The sequence below is a fragment of the Marmota marmota genome, unplaced genomic scaffold (assembly GCF_001458135.2).
Source record: "Marmota marmota marmota unplaced genomic scaffold, marMar, whole genome shotgun sequence".
Lineage (NCBI taxonomy): Eukaryota > Metazoa > Chordata > Mammalia > Rodentia > Sciuridae > Marmota > Marmota marmota.
The window spans coordinates 17,520,878-17,539,256 of NW_026000108.1; the positions used below are offsets into that span (position 1 = coordinate 17,520,878).

Genomic DNA, 18,379 nt, shown 5'->3' on the forward strand with positions numbered 1-18,379 from the left:
CAGGTGAGCAAGAAACTACCGGAGTCTATTAGTGACTCTTACGCCCTGTAGCTTGCTTTGCTTTGAACGTGCACTTTACTGAGTTGAACTAGACAACTTCAGGTGCAGGTTGTATAAAATGTGGTTTAAAAAAAAAGTGGTTGGCTTGGGGCAGGGAATCCTAAACTGAAAGGTAACAGGTTATACAAGCAGCTATCTAGGTTAGGACTTAGATGTGTCAATCTTCCCTCTATTTACATTTGGGAGCACTTAAAAACTATTGATGTCCAGGATTTCTCTCAAATCAATGAAGGTGAGGGGGTGCGACTCAGGCATTCATCCTTTAAAAAAAAAAAAAAAACAAAACTTTTAGGTAATTCTAATGTTCAGTTATTGTTAACAACTGCTCGGCTCTGCTTAGCTTTACTCCTCCCAGGGGCTGGACAGGCAGCTCTGGCTAGTCTTCATCTCCCCATGATTTGAGAATATTTACAAGAAGCTTCTTGACTGGAAGACAGATCGTTGCTACTGTTTCAGCAACAGCTGAGTCTATGCAAGTGCACCAGGGAGGTCACAGGGAGCAGGGGACACAGGACAAGTTGGACAGCACATACCCTATCTCTGGGGGCACGTGATACCCATCCAGCCCATGCCAATTACTATCATGTGGAATGCCTGTCCAGTGTTGGAGAACTTCATCTTTTTTAAAGATAAAACAGAACTCAAGATTTTATATAACATTTCCTGAGTTTTAAATGCTGGCTCATTTTTTTTTTTTCTATAACACTTTAAGAAGCCAAAAGCAAACCATGTCTGTGGGCCAATCCAGCCTTCTGGTCAGTGGTTTGTGGCTTTTGGCTTAATACATATCTTAAGTATCTATCATAGAAGCCTTGGAGGGGTTGGTGGAATGGGCTATTTCAGTGAAATATGCCAGCTATGAAACAGAGACCATCTCCAGGCTGTTGAGGAAGGTCTCTTGCCTTTGCACAAGGGAGACAGCACCTGCATTGATGTTGGCAGTGTTTAGTTTTTAAATAAGCCTGCTCACCTGGTTTGGGCTTCTGCCCAGAGGCCTGAGCCAGTGCCTGCAGGGGCCATGATGATAATTCCTCACACACCGGAGCTAACATATGTAAAGTGCACGTCGTAGCACCTGGACATAGGAGATGGGTAATAAATGTTTGCTTTCCCATCACCTCCCACTTTGCCACTTCTCTCTCTCCCTTACCTTTTACCTTGAGATGTTTCTAAACATCTGGCATGTTCCTCCTTCTCTGGGAGGGCCTCGTTCAAGGCCATGGATAGCTGTGCTGCCATCATCATCTTCAGAGTTGGTGAATGTATAATTTCAACGTTTATTGAGAGGTCTCTTGTCCTCCTCCCCAACCTGAGATCAGCAAATGATTCTGACAAACTGGTATTAAAGCAGAGGTGCAAAGTATCTATAAATCATGAGTGCTGTGGAGTTGTCTGTACAAATGTCAAATACACATTCGGTTTGATATGGGAATTCAGCTAGGAATTATTCTACAGTTAGGCTTATGCATCTGCTCAAAGACATGGATTTGCAATGCTTAATGCAGAAATTTTTGTGTGTGAGTTCAAAAATTAACCACAATTTAAATATTTATCTAAAGCGAGTCTGTATTTTTATAATAGGATCCTCTAAGTCAGTATTCTCAATCAGGAGGTCCTCGGCACCCCATGGGACATTTGGTAATGTCTGGGGACATTTTGTGTGTCATAAAAATGATAAACATGACTATGCTACTGGAATAGAGTGGGTGGACACCGAGCATGCTGCTAAACATTCTACAAGGCACACGACTGCCGTCCAAAACAGAATCGTCTGGCCCAAAATGTGCATAGTGCTAAGCCTGAAAAGCCCAGCTTTGCTGGTACTGAAGGGAAATAGGGAGGTCTGCAAATGCCCACAAGGAAAGATCTAGAAGCACATTGTTAAGAAATAATGCATTATCCACTCCCATTTGTGCACCTGAGAATTTACACACACACACACACACAAACACACACAAACACACATTATATATGTATATGTTTGCATACGAGGCATGCATACATACTTGCTTATTCTGAGAATGTTCCTGAGGAAATGTACTTCAACGTTTCCTAACAATGGTTGTTACTGGAGAGGGATCCAAATCCACTGTAAGACAAGAACTAAATTTTATTTAATTTTGTGCACTTTTGTATTATCTTAGGTTTTCAGCAAATCAAGGCATATCACTTTCAATTAAAACTTAGATTTTGGTGGTTGTTATTGTTCAGTAAAATGAAAAAGCTAGAATGAGACGGTGGCCAATGAGTCATCTTTTCCTCTCCCCCGCCCTCTGCAACCACTTCCTCCAACTTACTATATCAGTGCATTTCTCTGACATAGTGGTCTCCTAGGCAAAGCTCAGCTACCAGTAATTTTTGCTTTAATAAAAATTTAATTAAAATGTAAACTCTCTTAGGAAGATTTATGCTTTAAACCTTGTTTTTCAAATTCTGTTATGTAATGAAAGATTGTGTCATGTGTAGTGGGATTTTAAGTATGAAGTATTCTGGAATCAGGAAGACAATTTTGGACCTGCTGAAATAACGCCCCATATGGAAGCATCTCCTCCCTCTTTGTAATTTTTTTTTAAATAAACTATTTTGATGCTATGGAACACATAGATAGTAAAAAAGGTTACTATAGTCAACTGAATTAACATATTCATCACTTCACATAGTTATCCTTGTTTTGGTTGCTTTTGTGACAAGAGTAGCTAAAATTTACTCATTTAGCATAAATCCCACATACAGCACCGTTTTCTTACCTCTCCTCGTGTTGTACATTAATCTCTAGACTTGCTCTTCATCCTTCACATCTGCTACTTTATACCCCTGACCTACATTTCCCTGTGTTCTCCCCTTCCCTCTAGTGCCACTCCTGGTAATCACCATTTTTATTTGTCTTTGTATGTTTTGCTTGATATTTTTTAGATTGCACAAATAATTGAGACAATGTTTTTTGTTTTGTTTTGTTTTGTTTTTCCTGTATCTGGCTTATTTCCCTTGGAAAAAAATGTCCTTCAGATTTGTTCATGTTGTGACAAATGACATGATCGTATTCCTTTTTAAGTTGAATAGCATTCCAATGTGTATATGAGTAAGAGTCTCTCCATTCATCCACCAACAGATATGTGCATAGCAATGCATAGCAAATGCATTGGACTGAGAGTGCCAATATCTTCACAAGGTGATGATTTAACTTCCCTTGGGCATTCCTTCAGAAGAGTGATGAAAAAGTCACATGGTAGTTCTACTTTTAACCTCTTTAGAAACCTTCAGTTATGTTCCATAATGGTGACTGCAGTCTATATTCCTTTCAGCAGCGTACAAGGGCCTCATTTTCTCTTTCCCACAATCATATTCGATGCTTTGTAATAGCCATCCTGATGGATGTGAGGTGGTATCTCAGTGCTCTTGGTTTGCAGACCCCTTCTTCTTTGTTCTTGGGATGAGTCTTGGAGGAATTTCCTTTTGAGATTGTATCCTTTACACGCATGTTCAAAGCAGTCACAAACTTAACCACGAATGACCTCTGCAATATGGACTGCAGATTCTAAGGAAGCACAAAAACGTTTGGTTTGATCTTTAGAATCTTCTTTTATTTCTAAATGTTTCCAACCAATCCTAAAATGACCAACTCTATTCTAATTCCAATAACCTATCATGACATTTTCCAGTTAACTGAAGATTATTCTATATTATAAGAAATGCTAAAAAATTGAAGACCTGTTCTACCTAAAAAAAAAAGAACCTAAATATAAAATAAGCTAGAATCTTCAATTTCTTTCTACAAAGAAGAAACAATCTGGAACCTGTATTTATATAATTTAAAAGAAAAAAAATAAAGGATGGCTGTGTGGGATAAGGGCTGGTATTAGACACATTAAATGACATTGTCATTTATAAAGGGCTGCATTTTTCCACCACCAATTACGTTGCATATATTTAAAATCCTTCAAGGCAGTAAATACTTTTTTAATATGCCACTTCTTTACTATGTAAAATAGTCTTTTATAGATTGGCCTCTTGGTTAATATCAGCCCTTCCAATCAAGCATCCAATTGTAACCCTGGCTCCCTCCCTTGAATCATTTTCACTAGTTGTATATTAAATATACAGCCAATACCATATAGTTATGATCTCCATCTGCAGACTCGGATATTTTCAATGGCCTTAGCAAGATTTCCTTTGGGTACTTTGAACAGAGACAAAATAGGCAATCGACTATCCTGAAGCAATTATAAAGCTGGGTTGTTCAATTTTGTATGGTGAGAATTCATTTGCCTGACTCCTAGCCTAACATCACTGCGGATAAATGCAATAAAATCTATAGGGTTCGACTCAATTCTGGCATCATGTATCAGAACATTGTATCTTATCAAAAACATTTTCTCAGGTGAAATAAGCTGTCTATAGTTACAGAACTGCTTTAGCTGTAAATGTGATTGTCATAAAAAAAAAAAAACACATTAGCAAAAGGTCTACCATTTAGAGAGTCAAAAAAAAAATTAAAAAAAAAAAAAAAGCCATCCAACATGCTTTCCAAAAAGAAATTCAGCTTCTACTGGTGAAGCCCAAAATTAAAATACTTTTCTGTGAGCCAAATAGTATGGGTAACATCACTATAATTACTTATCTCGTGCGGCCACTACAATAGTCTTCTAATTGTTCTTCTTTAACAGAGAATAGCAAAGCTTTCCAAACTAGCCTTAACACTTCTGCCAGGACAATCTTTCTAAATGACAGTCTCATCTGGTCACTCTCTAGTTTAAAACCATAATTCCTCCCTGAGATCCTAAGGGAAAGACTTGGGTGATTTCCCTCCAAGTACAAATGAGACTTTGCATGATCTTACTCCAGCCATGCTAGCTTCCCCTAATTCTTTCACTCTTACCCTACACTTCAGCAATACCTAAACGTCTTGCATTTCCCTGGATAGCTCTGCTATCTGGTGCCCACCTCCAGGAATTACGGTCAAGAGAGTAAGGCAGTTGCCTCAAGTGACAAATTTGAGGATGCCACCACAAAAAGAAAGAAAGAAAAAAAGTGGTAATTAAAATACACGTTAATGCAATATTTTTTTAAAAAATCAAAGTTAATGCAAAAATATGTAATGAATAAATTATCATTTACATTAAATTATCAAACTAATGTAAATATAATATTATATGAATCAAAATATTTATCCACTGATAATCATCCCTCCTGCTTTGTCTATTCTGTATGTGTTTACTATGCCCAAATGTTTTAATCCTTCAAAAAATGCTTCTTCTGGGAAGCTCTTGCTGATTTCACTCTTCACAGAAATAAAACTGGGGCCACTTCTGAAACACCACACTTGTACATGCTGTTATTTTGCTCTAATCACTCTGTCTTTGATCCTTTGGTCGGTTGACTGTCTCTACACCAGCTTCTGTTACAGAACTGCGTTAGAGCACACCTCTGTGAAAGGCACAATGCGTGTTCTGCCCCATGTCTCTCTCTGAGACAACATGGCAAGCAGATTTCTAAGATGGCCCTATGATTTCCACAGCTTCATGTTAAGCTCATGATGAAGTTACATTATATGGCAAAGGTAAAGCTCTCAAGCTCCTGATTAGGTTATAAGACAAGGGTAGCACTTTGCAGATGTAATCAAGACCCTGGATCAATTGAATTTAATCAAAAGGGTGATTTTCCTAGAAGTCCTGTTTTAATCATAGGAGAGGGTTCAGGTTTCCATTAAGTCAAAGGGTATCCTGCTGTCTTTGAAGAGCAAGTTCCATGAAATATGCAGGAAATGAGTTCTGTTAAAAAAAAAAATACTGAATGCACTCCAAAGAGAAGCCCAAGCCACAGGTGAGACTATCTCCCCAGTTATCACCTGATTGTAGCTTTGTCTGACCTGAGAAAAGCACAGTGCTATTCTGTTCTGTTCTCCTGTGTGCTGACTCCTGCCCCACAGAAACTATTTTAAGTTGCTACTTTCTTACATAATTTATTATGAAAAATAGAAAACTAATACAGAAGCTGGAAAGTAACACCCTAAAAGAATTCCCTGTGTACAATTTATCATTTACCCTTTAATCTGATATAGCAAGCCTAGATTAATCTTTCTGAAGAAGAGCTATGAATGTGTTATTCTTTATGCATAGACTTTCATTTGGTCTTCCCCATTTCCCAGAATAAAATGAATCTCCAGAGTATATACTCTCAATGGCCTTCTTTTAACCTGTCCTTCAAAACCTACTTCCCATTACTCTATAATATTCTTTATTCCAGCCAAACAGCATTTCTTCTTTTGATATAGAACCTAGGTAATTCTTTTCTCTATAGTTTTCTCATATCTACTAACTACAGACTCGTGTTTGATGACAAATTCCACTGATTATTCAGGTCTCAATCTTAATTCCTACTTTATTGTTTTATTCTTAGTACTACTGAAGGTACACTCTCTTAGCTTCAAAGAAAATGTAAGTTTCAAGTTAAGTTGGACGAAGGAAAAGCATTTTTGCCCCAATTTGCCTCTGTAAAACCAAAGAGCACAAAATAAAAGTGACAAATGCCTTATATAATGGGAATAGAACATAACCACCCTGCCCATCCATAAACTGTAAATAATCATTACCTAATATTGTGAAATATGGTGGCATCCAGGGACAACATTGAGAAAAGGTAAATGTTTTTACAGAATTTGGAAAGCTAGAAGAGATCTTAACAGTTGAGTAAATTATTTTGAGGGGTGAATTTCTGACTTCTTACATAGGCATGATGACATTGTAAGAGTCTCAAAGAGGTCTTTTGGAAATAACAGTCACAGAGGAAAAGGAATCAAATAAAGACAAGCATTGTATTAGTTACAGACACACACACTTAATACAATATGTGCATATATATACATATATGCTATTAATAACTGCATATATGTATGTGTGTTTGTGTGTATACTGGCTCACACAATATGGCATCTGAGATGTACCATGATCTATACATCTCAGCTTATGTCTGTAAGCTGGTGACCCAGAAAACGTCAATGGAGCAACTCAGTTTGAGTTCAAAGTCTTGGGAACCAGAGGAAGCAAGCACATTGCAAATCCAAACCAAGGACTGGAGAAGAAGAGACATGATGTCCCAACTGAAGCAGTGAGGGAGGGAAAAGAAAAAATTCCTTCTTCATGCACCTTTTATTCTATGAAGGTCTTTCATGAATTGGATGATGCCCATTGGAAAAGGGCATCTGCTTTAGTGAGCCCACCAACTCAAATGTTAATCTCATCCAGAAACACCCTCATGGACACACCCAGAAATAATATTAAAATTGGAAACCCTGCAGCCAGTCAAATTGAAAAGTAAATCAAACCAACTTTCCAAGAATCTGGTTGCAACTGAGTTGGCTGGCAATCACATCGGTGACTTTGCAGCATATGCAACATCCACAATAACCCCACTGAAACAGTCACCGTGGCAAATGAGGTTTTGCAGACCTTCTCCTGGTCCAGAGTAAATACATGCTTCTATGGCAGAATTTTAGTGTCAACAGACCTCAATACAAGATTGTGGTTCAGCACCCTTCTCAGATCTCACTACACACATTACTAGTCTTAAATAAATTGCTGGATCTGAAAAAAAAAAATGGCTCAGATTTAAAAAATAATATGGAAGCATACATCCAACATTGAAATGACACAAAGACATAGATAGGAAATTAAAGTAAGATTAGAGAAATTTCAATAGAGACAATCCTAAATACCAGCATAATTGTCATAAAAAATCACTAAAAATGATGTAACCAATCTTTTAAGAAACAAAATAATAAAAATGTCACCCTGAAAGACTCAAGGTATAGATGCAAGTGATTAAAAAATAGAAAAATAATAAAATGAGAAGATAGCAATACTTACAAACAAATGAGAGAGAAAATTCAAAACAACTTCAGTTACTAAAATTATATTAAAAACATATACAACTGTCAATATTGCTAAAAAAATGAAGTCATGGGCAAAGAGATACCCTTTAAAAATTGAAAAAATTAAAAAATAAAAAAGATTTTATTAAAAGTTATAAAGAAAATGATAAATCTGAATTATGGTAAAAATCAATAATGTACATGTAATCAGTGTCTCAGATGAAGTAAAAGGTAAATATGGAATGAAAAAATTTTTAAAGATATAATAAAAGAAAACTTTTCAGAAAAAATCTCAATCTGATGAATAAAAAGGGAAATTATGCCTTAAGAAAATGTCATACAGGTATACAGGGGGAAAAAAACATAAAAAATGATGAAGAATAAATCATCCAGGCAACACGCTTAATTTGTCTGAAAGGGGAAAACTCAGACTGGTTTCAGATTTTGTTAGTTTTAAACTTATTGAGAAACACATGAAAACTATACAGAACAATGCTGTCTTTGGAATAAGAAATAATAAAGTGTAATCCAAATGTTCTATATCGTTTTATAGAACCCATGGGCTCTTGTTAACAAAACAAAAATAAGTGGTATGACTCATTTATCAACCAATTGATGAGAAAACAGCCTGAAAATAAAATAAGTAGTAAATCCTCTAAGTAGATACTTATGACAAAGGAGGTGTGATAATTATAGAATTCAGGGATTTATATTGCAATGTAGAATTATTATATAACTAGTATGAATTCAAAGGTGAAAAAGGGAAAGTCTGATGGAGGCATTTTAAACATGATGTTTTCTTCTCTTTTTTTAATAACTAGAAATTAATTCAATATATATTTTGATTAATGAAGGTCTTAAAAATTTAAAGGTACCAAGGAACCAAGTGATAAAGAGAGAATTACAACCAAAGCAGGGCATCAGAAGCAGGAAACGGAAATTAACTAGTAAACATGCTGTCTGAAGTTGACAGAGAAAAAGAGATTTAAATCTAACACATGAAAATTTAAATACAACTATCAGAAATACTAAAGGGAGCCCAGAAACTTTCTGAATGATCAAAAGAAAAAGGCACAAAAATGGCAAATTAGGGAAATGTGGATTTTAGGAGAATGTTAATTAAATAAAATCAAATGCAATTAATATCTTCTTACTTACTCACATATACATCAATATGAACTCACGTGTAGAAAGCTCCTAGAAGTAGGCTAGGGTGGTTAAGGGTGGGAACTTCTGGAAGGCTGAATTAGTAGAAAATATATTTTTATTTTTTAAGCTTTTAGACTGTTTGGCCATTTCATTATGTAGATGTATTGTTTTCTCAAAATTAATAAAATATGTATTTGTTGTAATTTAAAACAAATTACATAAATGTTTAAAACATTTTATTTATATATCATAATTGCATATGAACAACAATGACGACCTTCAAGAAGAAAATATAATCACATTTTCAATATAATTTTATTTCTTCCACTTACATGGAAAAGAAAAAAAAACAAATAACATGGATATTAATCCAAGATGATTATTATCTTTATATATTCTCCTCATTTTCCTCATAAGCATAATTTTTCATAGATTTTATTGTATTTTAATAGAGTTTCACATCCTAGTTTTTCATTAAACTGATAATATAACAAACATTTATTAGAATTATTTAATAATCTCACTAAGATAATTGTAACATCTGGAAAATATTTCTTGAAGAAGTTTGCCACATTTATTTAATAAATGCACCACTAGCCAGAATTTTTCATCATGGTAAATAATGTTACAATAAATATTTGTTTTGCAAGAAGATTATCTTTGTTTAACACACTTGCATTAAGGTCTTGTCAAAGGAATCAGTTACCCTGAGTTTCTTTATTTCCTACTGGTTAATGCAATCTCTTCCTGATCTAAGACCTTTTAGCTCATTCATCTATTTTGGTATACTACCATTGTATGCCCTTCACATTTGTGCTGTATATACTTACTGTGTATCTCATAGGTGACTAATATCCACCCAATATGTGAATAAAGGAGATGGATGGTAATCAATGGAAGACTTTCTACCCAGTCAGTCATGACACATGGCTAACGCAGGACTCTACCCTAGAGCATGCCTCCTGTTGCAACTCTGCTTCATGTATCACCCACCACTGCTACTTGAATATTTTCCAAGAATTTCTGAGTTTCCAACTTCTGTGGTTATTCTTTCTTATAATTAATCTCTTGAGAAGAGAAAAAGCAGGGTTTTTAAAATTTCCACCTCTTCTGGGAAAAAAAAAAGTCAGTTTTTTCTACTTTAGGTGAGAAAGGAATAGTTCTCACCAACTAGAATCTCCCTCTGGCAAAGTGTCCTGGAGTGCATAAACCTCTGTGACACCAAACCAAGGGACATACACTGGTAAAGATGCTGAAAAACTGAAAGACTAAAGATTACATGACAGATCTTTTTTGAAAGTCAAGGTGGTTTCCAAATCTTTTCTTTCAGCAAAATTGAGAAGGACTAATCAAGTTGTCAGCTAATAGATTAAAAATAATTGATGATGCCTGGTGACTGTGTGAACGTGAACATATATTGCCAAAGAAGATCAAAGACTTGAGTGACATTGACCCTTCCGTTTCCATCCACTGACATAGGAATGTGATTTCTCAGCACTTATATCTACAAAAACCAAAAATAGGAGCAGGTAATTGTGTGAAAATTCTAGTAATAAGTGAGATCCATCCATAGACCTATGGGCCAATGAAAGAATTAAAGGACATAGACCTCATTAAGAGATGACTATCCAATAAAATATTACTTTGATGCTTAATACTTTTGAATCAAATTTGAAGCATAATATGTTGTTTTGATCAATGACATGCCAATTCTATAACTCAATGTGAAAGATATTTTTAACACTTAACAGTCTTATGGTTACAGGAAACATTTAAAAAATTAAATCTCAATTTATGTGTGTGGTTTATTGTAGAAAAGTATGGCAAGGCAATCAATAAATTCCTCCCAAGCATAAAACACATGAAATTGGGATAAAATTTTTCAGAGGAAGTAGAATAAAAAATACTAGTTTGAAAAGCAAAATTAATGCTGTTATATTTAAAGTCATTCATGTATTTTAAATGAATGGTGGTAACTATTTAGTCATTATGATAGTTATATTGTACTGGGAAAATTTGAAGCATGATCTAACAGTTGTAATTTTAAATGTTAATATTTGCATTATGAAGGAAATTTTGATGTCTCTGAAAGTACTTAAATATATGATGAGAAACGAGACCAAAATATATATAAGTGTGTGTGTTATTTTACTTTATCATTTTAGGCATTTGGAGGCTGCCCCCTAAGCTAGAGTCATTCAACTTTATGCTTTGTCACAACTGTTATTAACAAGTGGTGTGCACAACAGACAACCTCGCCATCCTTGAACCCTACTCCATGTCTACAACTCCAAAGTCTCACCAGAGGCTCTGAAATCACGTCTGACCAGCACCAGAAGGGCTGAGTTAAGTGGTGCATTTCTAACCAAGTAACCAATAAAGTTAAAATCTCCCATTGACATGGTAAGTGTGCCCCTTGAGCTCAACGGATAGCCAAGTGCTCCAGATGAGCTTACCTGAGCATCTCTTCTGCTAGGAAATGAGTTCTGATGGTCTAACTCTGACCACTCCCGTTGTTCCTGACACTCCCAGCCATCACTGTGCCAGATGCCCCTGTGGCCTCTTGAGTCTCCCAGTGTACTGTCCATACTGGTCCAGGGGGTATCAGGCCCTGCTGACTTCTTCAGTTCAAACTTTCAAATATGGAGCCCATCTGTCATGTGGAAAAGTATTTGAGGCTAAAAACCAATTTTCTCACCTTAATTTTTTTCTTTGAGGACTTCTGGTTTTCCCTATCTGTGGGCTATTTACAGTTTTATGTTAGAGAATTTTTGTTTTCTCTAAAAGCAAAGAATGAGTAGGGAGGAAATGGCATTGATTTGAAATCTGTATTTAAAATGTGGCATGGAAGATGGATACAAGCTTAAAGGCTAACACAAGTTTATGTTATTTGAGATAAAGCACTACTAAAATGTTCCTTTATAAACCACTCTATTGAAAATGTAAAGCTTCCATTCTCCCCATGAGGAGGAGGAGACAATGTATTTCCGTTTCATAATGGAGAAGTATTAAAGGTGGCTGAACATCAAGCAGGAAGTTCAACGGGGGCTCCAGCATCTAGGGTGCCTCACAAACATGTAGAGTTGGAAGAAATTTATTTTTGACACAGTATTTCAGATTTTGATTGCTCTACCTCTTCCCCACCTCCCCAGAATGTAGACATCATTCATGTGGGCTAACTGGGCAATCCAGCTTGAGAGTATAGTGGTTTTTAATACCGAATTTAAAAGATGCTGAAAGAAAAACAATATTACCTATCCCCCATCCAACAAACTCATCTAGAATTTGAAGTTTCACAACATCACAAAGGCGCTGACACTTTCAGAAACAATATTGTTTAAGCACATAAAACCTGCCCTGGGGAGGTCAAGGTGTTGGGGATCCAGATGAATAAAAGACAAACCATTCCTCTTAGAGCTCATGATTGGTATGGAGGCAAAGTTGTAGGTGATTTATAATTTATAATTGTAAACTGTAAAAAATCTGTAAGTTGTAGTGAATTAAATTTTTTTAATGATGGAAATGATAACCATTCCCTACTCTGGATTCTATTCCTTCTACATGGTGGCTGTTGGGTGAAGCATGTGTGTTCTTATTTCTCTTCTCCCAATGATGCCTCAAAGTGGATCTTATTACCCACTGAAAACTGCTGTGGGTAGCTATTTGGAGAAAATGAGTGACATTTTTTGACTTAGTATTTTAACAGTCCCTCTGATGTTTTTATCCTCCCCTCAGTGAGATGACAGTGCTGAGCTTGGTGTTTCTCAGTGAGACTGCAGTGCTGAGCTTGATGCTTCTCAGTGAGACTATAGTGCTGGGCTTGGTGCTTCTCTCCTACCTTACAGTAAAGCTGGGTCCACTGTAGAATTCATATCAATTATTTTCCTCCTCGGTGCTGCATGGCCTATTCTCCAGTGCCCCAAGATAGTCATTTAGTATGTTTTGACCTATTTTTCCTGTTATTTAAAGCAGGAGGAAAAGTCCAGTACCAATTAAGAGGAAGCTTTAAGTGATTTGCTTTTGAAATTATCCCCTGTAATTTGAATGTTTATAATTATTTTTGTTGTCTATTTTAAACAGAACAGAAGGGGTTGGAAGGAAAATGTTCAAATTGCTCAGGAAACATACCAGCCAAGAGAAGTCTATAAAAATCCTAAATTCAAGACTCACTTGTCCTTTCCACCTGTGGTGGGCAGAGGCCCTCTGATCTCCTGGTTCATTTATTCACCTCTAGAGCATTTTAGTGTGTATGTCATCTGCCCCAGGAAGTCTCCCCAGCCTCCTTCACTGGGCGCTGGCATTAAAATCACTGGAGAGAGAACTGGCTCTTGTGGGCACAGTGCCATCTTATCCTGGTGCTCAACATTGTCTTCCTGCTGCTTTTCACCTCAGTGGTGGGTCTTGAAATGCATTTTGATTGGAAAGGGAGCAAAGGCTGTTGCATGATGGGGAAGCATCAAGATCCATGTCTGGTTCACCACTGATTTCCAATAATCTTGGCAAATACTCATTTGCTAAAAGCACCAGGCCACAGATTCCACTCTTTCCGCTTATCCACGAACACACATTGAGACATCCTTCCGTTCATTTTGAGCTGGCTTCTCTCAATCTATACAACATTTTCCTTCAGGCCTTAATAAATACTCAACTCCATTAAAAAAAAAAACTTTCCAAATAATATATTTCCTGGTGTGTATGGTTATTGCTTATGATATATATTTGGCCATTAGTAATATTCTTCACTCTAAATTGGGTTAGATTATTAAATGAATAAACAACTTTTTACCAAGTTTATGAGCTCCATGGTGTGTTATATATTTTTAGACCTTCCATGAGTCTAAAAGCTAGTAATTCTCAGTGAATATTTAATGAATTGATTAATATTGTTATATGCAATTCTGTGGGCTGATGGTTCATTATGAACATTTTATTCTGTTGATCTGTTATAACAATATACTATAAACTGGGGAGCCTATAAACAGCAGAGATTTGCTTCTCATGTTTCTAGAGATCAGGATGCTAGCACCTTCTGTGTCCGGTGAGGACCCACTTGCTCATACAAAGATGGCAGCTTCTCACAATGGCCTCACATGACAGAAGGGATAAGGGAGATTCTGTGGCCTTTTTTACAGGGGCAGGTATCTCATTCACAACGGCAGAGCCTTCCGAAGTTCCCACCACCAGGTCAAATCACCTGAAGATTATGTTTCAATGTGAGTTTTGTGGAAGAGGGGAGGACGTAAACATCCAATCCATAGCAATATAAATGAAAATAAAGGGCAATGTTAATAAAGAAGGAAAGTTTGGAAAATTAAAACAAAAGACATGAGCCAAAAATTCACAGTTTGGAAAATAACCCCCCCCAAAAAAACAACAACTTCGATTTCATAGTTATCAAAGAAATGCAAATGCTAATGTCAACAAGATGTGTAGTTTCAATTTTCAAAGCAAAGATATTTTTAAGTAATAATATTCAATGTTAAAGAAACTAGTGAGAAAGGAACATTTTTTAACTGCTAGCGGGAGTGTGAATTAGCACAACCTTTCTGAAAGTCAATTAGCAATATGTATGAAGAGTTTAAAACAATCCATACCTTTTTTATCATATTTCTAGAACCTACCCTATGGGAATAATCAAAGATTTGCCAAAGAAATGTGTGGGAAAGGATGTTCCGCATAGCATTATTCATAATAGCTCATAAAAACCAAATATCAACCAATAAGGGAGAGGATAAATAATAGTACATATAATGAGATTTTTATGTTGCCATTAAAAATGATGTTTCAAAGAATATTTAATGGCATGCAATATGACATGTAATGAAGTCAGGCCACAAATCTATATATAGAAATGCTAACAATTTTGTTAAAAGTCTAACCACATACAGAGAGAAAGTAGAAAGAAAAAAGGAACACATGTAGAGGAGCCAAATTTTTAATAAATGCAAGTAGGATGATCCTTTTAATTCCAAATATGTCAATAATTACATTAAATTAAAAAAGATGAGATTCCTTCTCTCTCTTATTCTTTCTGAATAGATATGCCTAATATGATTATCTTCTTCTTGCTACTTATATTCATTTAGTGGCCACCCTAGAAACTACATCCTGCATTCTTGACCTTAATTAATAATTTCACTATCTCTCAGGCAATGCAAGTTCTAACACTTAAACATCACCACTGTTATACTAATTTTAACAATTAGTTATCAGGGGAAAATGTATGCATATATACAAAATTATTATGCAGACCCTCCCCAACTTAGGATGGTTTTTTACAATGGTATAAAGGCAGCATGCATTTAGTAGAAACCATACTTTAAATTCTCATTATTGATTTTTCTCTGGACTAGTGTTGTGTGGTATGATAGTTTCTCATTATTCTGATCAGAAGCAGCCAGCCACAGCTCTCAGCCAGCTACAGATCAGATAAACAATCAGGACTGTATTGTGTTGCTACGCTTTGATGTTCAGTAGGTTAGGAGTATTAAGACGACTTTTGACATAACATTATTTTCAACTTACAACGTGTTTATTGGAACAAATTTTATCAAAAGTCAAGGAACATCTGTAGTTTCTCCTGATAAAGTAGTAATAGTAGCACTGTTCATAAATAATAATATCATATGATACTTTCTATTATAAATTTCATAGCCTAATTGATTCTTACAGAATTCTTCCAGTGATTTTTTTTTATAAACTCTTGCATCCTTTGTCCAACTATGGTTGTAGTTGATGAGAAAAGGTAGATATGACATGAATGGTTTAATATCTTACATTAATGAGCATTATAATAATGAAATGATGAAGATATATGTTAGAGCTTGGCACCTTGACATGAGCAATTTCCTTGCTAATTCTAAGATGTTCAACTAACATTCTTTGTCACTTTCCAGACAATCTGTAAAGGCAATACATCAAGTAGTGCTCAGTTTTTATGGTGTAAATACTCTCATAATGATTTACTCCAAATTACAATGTAACATCACTGAATGATGCTGGGACAAGATGAACAGTCATGCATTATTACATTGTTTTTCCATCACAGAGGTATATTAGATATAAATAGTCTCAGTAGCTTAGATATAAAGAAATGTAGTGAAATAACTCAGAAGTTGTGATTTGTGTATCTACTACATCGCTATTTAATTTAATTCGATTATTTGTGATTTTTTACAATTTAATTTTTGATAATGGTTTAGGTAACACATGGAACAACTGGATTTCAAAATTAGTGAACATTAAGCAGTAAGTCCCTACCAATTGATGTGAGCTGGCTCCAGCACATGACTGGAGTCTATTTCAATAACTGAAAATAGGTTAACATTTTAAAAAGTAATACTTATCCATATATTAATTTTTCCAATCATTTTATCTCTACTTGCATTATTATTCTTGTTATTAAAATAATTTCCCCTCTTTCTGAAGAACTCCTTTTAGTATTTAACTTAATGGTATTCTGCTAGTAACCAATTCTCAATGTTTTTGTTTGTGTAATAGGCAGAATGATGGCCCCTAAGGATATCCATGTCCTAATCCTCAGAACCTGTGCATGTGTACATTTCAGGACAAAAGAAACTTTGCAAATGTGATAGAGGTAAGGCATCTTAAGGGGAGATTCTTTCATATTACACATGTTTTTTTCAGTCTAATCAAATGAGCATGGAAAATTAGAGAAACATAAAAGCCTCAGGGAACCAAAGGGATGGCAGTTTGTGAAAGTCTTGGTCCAGCATTGCTAATTTTGAAGATGGAGAAAGGATAACACAAAACAAGACACAGAATGACTTCTATAAGTTAGACAAGAGAAGGAAATGGATTCTCTTAGTTTACAGAACAGAATTCATCCCTACCACAATGCTTACAGCACAATGAGACTGGTGTTGACCTTTATTGTGAAAAGACTATCAGCTTGCAATGATATGTGGCATCAAACGTGTGATTTGTTATGAAAGCAAGATAATACAGTTTGAAATGCCTTTCTTCACCTTTATTTTTGAAGCATGTTTTAACAAAATTTTAAATCTAGACTGAGAATTATTTTTGTATACAATTAAAAATCTATCCCATTATCTTTATCTTTCCATTGTTTCTATTTAAAAATCAATAATATTTCTTAGCTCTATAACCTTTCCTTTGCAAATAATGTGGTTTTTGTTCTCTTAGCTTCAGATTTTCTATTTATTCTTATTTTAAAATCTTTCTACTATGATTGCCTTTTTAAAATTTATCCTATTTTCAGTTTTCTAAGCTCTTTAAATCTGTGGTTTTATGACTTGAATTGGTCTTGAAAAATAATCTGTTAGTATCTATTCAAAAGTAATTTTTCTCCATTCTCTCTATTGTTCTCCCTTACTCTGGGACTCAAATTAAAAGTTTATTATACATCTGTTCTATAAGTTTGTTATGTTCTTTTCTATATATTGTATCCTTTATTCTGTATTTTTCTCTCTATACCTCATTCTGAATATTTCCTACTATTCTGTCTTCTCTTTCTCTAATCCTATCTTCTATTGCATTTACTCTTTTATTTATAAATTCTATTCAATACTTACTCTTATTTTCTTTTTTAATATTCGTATTTCCATTTTATTTCTTCTCATATTGTCAAGTTCTCTGTCAATTTTTTATCTATTTTCAAACATTAATCTTATTATCTTAAATTTTCTTTTTTGGATTTTACTCAAGATGCTTTTCTAGTTTTTGTTTATTTGTTTATTCCTTGGGGGGGAAGCATTTGGTTTTCTTTTATAGCATTACTTAATTGAATATTAGATGTTGCATGCCAGCAAAAGTTTTAAAGATTTTTAAGGTGCTATCTTTCAGAGAGGACTTACTTTTCTTCTGACCAGTGGCTACAAAATGATCATGTCACCTTAATCAGTCAACATCGTCTACTTATCATTTGCTCTTATTCCTATGGTGTAGCACTTCCAAGCTCTCAAGGTAGCACAGACTGTTTACCTTAAGTTTTTCCCTTTATTGCTCAAATTTCATGTTTATTTCTCAAGTACTATAAAACTGATTCTTTTTTTTTTTTCTTTTTAAAAATTCCTTGGTCACTTAGAAAGATTTCTCTAAATTCTTGTCTCCCAAATTTTGATTGCCTTTGTTGTTCTCTATATCTTAATATAACTTTTTCTTAGTATCTTGTTCACATTTTATAGTCATTTCTGGTGAAGGTTTAGTCTGATGCTATCTTTTCTGTTAAGTCAGAAGTAGAAGTGATTCAGAGACTATGCTTTGTTTTTGTATATGCTAAAAGTTTAATTGAACTTTGACAAAGAGTAGATATTCAGGGTT

General features: G+C 35.0%; 1 long non-coding RNA gene across 2 annotated transcripts in view; it reads left to right on the forward strand.

The window, feature by feature from the left end:
* The first annotated feature begins 10,225 nt into the window (after positions 1-10,225).
* LOC125610940 overlaps positions 10,226-18,379 on the forward strand; it is a 103,324-nt gene continuing 95,170 nt past the window's right edge. For both annotated transcript variants that reach the window (XR_007341041.1, XR_007341043.1), the window contains exons 1-4: positions 10,226-10,605; positions 11,242-11,479; positions 14,209-14,289; positions 16,577-16,673. This is a non-coding gene — a long non-coding RNA (uncharacterized LOC125610940). The remainder of the gene's footprint in view (positions 10,606-11,241; positions 11,480-14,208; positions 14,290-16,576; positions 16,674-18,379) is intronic.